This window comes from Trachypithecus francoisi, unplaced genomic scaffold, assembly GCF_009764315.1.
Source record: "Trachypithecus francoisi isolate TF-2019V2 unplaced genomic scaffold, Tfra_2.0 Lachesis_group13, whole genome shotgun sequence".
In the NCBI taxonomy this organism is placed as follows: Eukaryota; Metazoa; Chordata; class Mammalia; order Primates; family Cercopithecidae; genus Trachypithecus; species Trachypithecus francoisi.
In genome coordinates, this window is record NW_022681458.1 from 38726101 (window position 1) to 38732100 (window position 6000).

The following is a 6000-nucleotide window of genomic DNA, read 5'->3' on the forward strand; positions in this document are numbered from 1 at the left end:
GCAAGAGGATTCTTTTAGCCCAGGAGGCAGAGGCTGCAGGAGCCGTGATCACACCACTGCACTCCAGCCTGGGTGACAGAGCAAGACTCTGTCTCAAGAAAAACAAAATATGTTTTGAAAATGAAATTCAGATCAAAACATATACTACACCCCTGAAACACAGAGTACTTTAAAAACTGTTCCACTGGAGTGTGATAAAATTAAAGGCAGAAAATATATTTTATTCATCTCTGTCTCTCTAATACCCAAGACAATAGTTTGATGAATGAATATTGTTAACTGAAGCTATGGGAAAATTGATTTATAAGTCCAAAGTAATCTTATTAGAAATTCATCTGTGTTGATTTTTTTCTGAGTATACAAAGTCCATTCTCATATAAATAATTCAATATAAAAATTATTAAATTAGAAAACAAAATTCCACAATTGCCCCAACCTTTCATTTTTCTATGTATAATGTAATATATATTTATAAGACTTTTTTTTACTTAAAAAAATAGGATCGGCCGGGCGCAGTGGCTCACACCTGTAATCCCAGCACTTTGGGAGGCCGAGGCAGGCGGATCACCTGAGGTCAGGAGTTCGAGACCAGCCTCAGTATTGAGAAACCCCATCTCTACTAAAAATACAAAATTAGCCGGACGTGGTGGTGCATGCCTGTAATCCCAGCGACTCGGGAGACTGAGGCAGGAGAATTGCTTGAACCTGGGAGGCGGCAACAGTATAATTGTTGGAATAATAATTTTTACCATTTAAGTAAATTTAGATTTTCTACATAACCTAGACCATATGTACTGGAGATTGAAACTAGTAAGACAAGGCCCACTGCAGCTTCACAGGCAGCAAATACTAGGAGAATAATGGGTACTATGGATGCTAGAGCGAAATGTATGTTTAAAGTTATAAGAGTATGTATGATAAATATTGATAGTATTATGCCTTCTAGGCATAATAGGTATGGTATTAGGTGGGATCAATAGACTAATACTCCTAGCAGTGGTATGGTATATGCTAATGTAATGTTGATATAAATCACAGGGATTTGGTGAATATGGTGTACCATAATCTAATGAGTCAAAATCATTTATTTTGACTTAAACTATTTACAATTCAGCACACTCTAATCCTTTTTGGGCTCATTCATAAGTCAAGCCTAGGATTAAAATGGTAACTAGTATAAGGGCTGTGCTGATTATTAGTGTCAGGTTGGTTGTTTGAAGGGCTCATGGCAGGGGTAGTAGTAGAGCAATCTCTGAGTCGAAGAGGAAGAATGTGATGGCTACTAGGAAGAATGTAATGGAAAAGGCGAGGCAGGCGGAGGCTAGTGGGTCAAATCCGCATTCATAGGGGTTGGATTTTTCTATATAGATATTAAGTTGTGGGAGCCAAAATGCGATTATTATTAGTAATAGGGCCAGTAAGGTGTCAGTTACTAGCGCTAGTGTCAGGTTGATTACTCTCTTTCGGATATTATGGAAACTAATTGACTGGAAGTCAATGGTACTGTTTATACTAAAAGAGTAGGACCCTCATCAATAGATAGAGACCTATAAGAATAGTCATACTACATCTACGAAGTGTCAATACCCAGCAGCGGCTTCAAAGGCAACGTGGTGGTTGAATGTAAAGTGGAATTTTAATTGGCGGAGGAGGCAGATAGTGAGAACTGTTGATCCAATAATAACATGAAATCCATGAGAGCCTGTGGCTGTAAAGAATGTTGAGCCATAGATTCCATCAGAGATAGTAAAGGGGGCCTGGAAATATTCTGAGGCTCGTAGAAGGGTAAATACCTAAGGTAATTGTGATGGACGGTGCTTGAAGTATCTGCTTTCGACTACCTTCTATCAGGCTGGGGTGAGCACAAGTAATTGAAAATCCTGATGTAAGTAACACAGGTGTATTCAGGAAGGGGACTTCTAAGGTTTGAGGGGAGAAATACCTGTTAGGGGTCAGTGTCCCCCTAATTCTGGAACTGGAACTAGACTAGAGTGGTAGAATACCCAGAAGAAACCAGCAAAAAAGAATACTTCTCAGACAAAAAATAGAATTATTCCATATCAGAGACCTTTTTGGATGATTGATGTGTGGTGGCCTTGAAATGGACTTTCTCAGATAGTGTCACGCCATCACTGGTATATAGTTAGTGTGTGGGTTAGTAGGCCCAGGGTTAAAAGGGCGATAGAGTTAAAGTGAAATCACATGGCCAGGCCAGATGTTATCAGGAGAGATGAGAGAGCTCCTGTTAGTGGTCAGGGGCTGGGGTTAACTATATGGTAGGCATGTGTTTGGTGGGTCATTATGTGTTGGACAGGTAAAGGCTTACTAGCAGTGTGAAGACATAGGCCTGAATAAGGGCTACGGCGAATTCGAGGATAGTTAGTAGCATTAGAATAATGACAGCGATTGAAGCTGTGGGAAGACTGATAGTTGATCATACTAGTGTGGCTCCTCAATTAAATGTATTAGTAGGTTTCTGGCTATAATGTTGGCTGTTAATCACACAGCTAGTGCCATTGGTTGAATGAATAGGCTAATAGTTTCAATGATCACTAGCATAGGGATAAGTGGTATAGGTGTGCCTTGTAGTAAAAAGTGAGCTAAAGAGGTTTTCATCTTGAAGTGGAAGCCTGTAATTACTGTGCCTGCTCATAAGGGGATTGCTATACCTAGGTTTATTGATAATTGGGTAGTTGGTGTAAATGAGTGGGGTAGAAGCCCAAGGAGATTGGTTGAGGCAGTGAAGAGAATTAGGGAGATCAGTATAAGGGATCAGGTTCATCTTTTAATGTTATCGGTTATTATTATTTGTTTTAGTACAAGTTGAATTAGTCACTGTTGAATGGAAATCAATCGGTTACTGATTAGATGGACTGGAGGTTGGAAATAGTACAGGGGGAAATAAAATGATTAATACTACTGCAGGTAGGCCTAGAATTGTCGGGGTAGTAAAAGAGGTGAATAGATTTTCGTTCATTTTAATTCTCAGGGGCTTTATGTTTTTGCGTTTTGATTGTTTTTGGTATAGGGGCTGTATAATAAATGAAATTTGATAATTTTAACTGAATAATGGAGCATAAAGTTACAATTATTGACAGGATGACAATGGAGCATGTGGAAATATCTAGTTGAGGCATTCAGTGCAGAGAGGTGCAGATCCCCTCAGTCTATAACTTAAAAGGTTGATGTTAGATAGCTTCACAGTGATATTACAGTGCAGATGTGGATCAGGTTTCAAAGCATTTTAAGGGGGTTAATTCTAGGACAATAAGTATAAAACTGTGGTTAGACCCACAGATTTCTGAGCACTGTCCATAGTAAAGGCCTGGACATGTAGCAGTTAAGGTAGTTTGATTTAAGCATCTGGGGATTGCATCTGTTTTGAGGCCCAGTGAGGGGATAGTTCATGAATGCAGGATGTCTTTGGATGAGATTAATATATGAACAGGGATCTGTATTGGGAGAATTGTTCAGTTATCACCTTCGAGGAGTCGAAGTTCTCCTGGCTTTAAGTCTGCTGTTGGAATCATATAAGGATCAAAGCCTAACTCTTCATAGCTTCAGTATCATTGGTGGCCAATTGCTTTGACAGTAAGAGAAGGATTGTTAACCTCATCTGTTATGTGCAGAATATGTAGGGATGGGAGGGCACTTAGAATTAAAATAATGGCGGGTAAAATAGTTCACACAGTTTCGATTTCTTGAGCATCTATGGTCCCAGTATGAGTTAATTTTGTTGTGAGTATTAGGGAAATGCTGTATAGGACCAGGGAACTAATTAGGAAAACAATTATAAGAGCATGGTCATGGAAAGTGAGTGGTTCTTCTATAATAGGGGATGTGGAGTCTTGAAGGCCTATTTGAACTGGATGAGCCATTAAGACATATAGGATTCAACCTATAAATTTGCTTTGACAAAGTTATGTAATAATTTTACTAATATCTTACCGAGAGAGTCATAGAAGTTGTGGGATTGGCTTGAAACCAGTTTTTGGAGATTCAATTCCTTCCTTTCTTGTTTAGGCTTTCACACAAGTTCGCTCTCCAAATGTGCAGTAGAGTGGTGGACATCCATAAGGCCCTTCTAAATTAGTAGATGGTTGTTCAATTGTTAGTACTTTTCGTTTTGAAGCAAAGGCTTCTGAGATTATAAATATTATTAGTATAACTGCTGTTAGTGAGATAAATGAGCCTATGAAGGAGATAATATTTCAGGCGGTGTGCACATCAGGATAATCAGAGTAACGTCGAGGCATACTGGATAGGCCGGGAAGTGCTGTGGAAAAAAGTTAAATTACCACCTATAAACAAAGTGGTGAAGTGGATTTTAGCATAGGTCTGATTAAGTGTGTAGCCTGGAAATAGGGGGGAATCAGTGGATAAAGCCTCCTATAATGGCAAATACCACTCCTATTTATAGGACATAGTGGAAATGGCCTACAAAATAATATATGTTGTGTAAGACAATATCTAGTGATGAATTCACTAGTACGATGCCGGTTAGACCTCCCACTGTGAAATTTTTTGAAACATTGCATGTTTGCAAATGTCTTTGTTCCACCCTTACATTTAATTGACAATTTGGCTTGAAAATAATAGTTCCAGCTGGGCACGGTGGTTCACACCTGTAATACCAGGACTCTGGGAGGCTGAGGCAGGCGGATCACATGAGGTCAGGAATTCAAGACCAGCCTGACCAACATGGAGAAACCCCATCCCTACTAAAAATACAAAATTAGCCGGGCGTGGTGGCACATGCCTGTAATCCCAGCTACTCGGGAGGCTGAGGCAGGAGAATTGCTTGAACCCAGGAGGCAGAGGTTGTGGTGAGCCGAGATGGCACCCTTGCACTTCAGCCTGGGCAACAAGAGCGAAACTTGGTCTCACAAAGAAAAGAAAAGAAAAGAGAAGAGAAGAAAAGAAAAGAAAATTTCCTCAGAAATTTGAAGACATTGCTCCATTGTCATACAGCATTCAGTGCTGCTGCTGATCAATCCAATGCCATTCTGGTTTTTGATCCTTTATATATGAACTCTTCTTTCCTCTCTGCAACCTTTTAGAATCTTTTCTTGGTTAATGTTTTTCTGAAATTTCATTATGTTATGCCTCACGTAAGGCTTTTTTTTTTTTTTTTAATTCCCTAGGATGGACACCAGATGTTTTTTATATGGGAAAATGTTATTGTACTATTCTTTGATAATTTATTTTCTTTCCCATACTAGACCTACCCTACCCTGAGAGGATGACTGTAGACTATATGAACTATAGACTCTTACCCAGTCTACCTTCTGGTTAGGTCTGGCCAATATCAGACCAGATCACGGGAAGAGAGAGAGGTCAGAATATTTCTCCCGTATACTCAAATTATTATCTCTATATATTCAAATAATACTTGTCCTCTAGTAGATTTCACTTTGGAGTCATCAAGCGGGATCCACTTGCCTTATTGTAGCATTCCTGAATGTGTTTTCTTGTCTCGTTGCTGTTGCAGAGCCCCATCTCTCAGGCACTAGCTATATCTATCACTGGAAGGCCCTTCCTCCTTGGCTCTAGTTCTTACTGGACCCTATTTACACAACCTCCTCCCCTTGCATTTCAGCCCTAGGAGTGTAATAGCTTCTCATTGCTGCTGGTCCCTGGACACTATACCACCTTTGTTTGTCCCCTTAATCCTTGCTGCTCACACTCCCATAGTCCTTTCATAAAAATCTCTTTATCCCAACCATGTATTCATGTGCTGAATTAGGTTTGCTGTTGGAACTCTGATACAAGATTTCTTTCTCTCTTTTCAGAGGTAGTGTCTTGCTCTGTCATCATAACTCACTGCTGCCTCAACTCCTGGGCTTGAGTGATCCTCCTGCCTCAGCCTTCTAAGAGCTGGGACTACAGATGTGAGCCACCACACCTAGCTAACTTAATTTTTTTTTTTAACAGAGATACATCTTGCTATGTTGCCCACGCTGGTCTCGAACTCCTGGGCTCAAGCAATTCTCCTGCCTC

General features: G+C 40.0%; 1 pseudogene; it reads right to left on the reverse strand.

Moving 5' to 3' along the window:
• Window positions 1-2257: 2257 nt before the first annotated feature.
• On the reverse strand, window positions 2258-2985 carry LOC117094638 (annotated as a pseudogene).
• Window positions 2986-6000: the final 3015 nt, after the last annotated feature.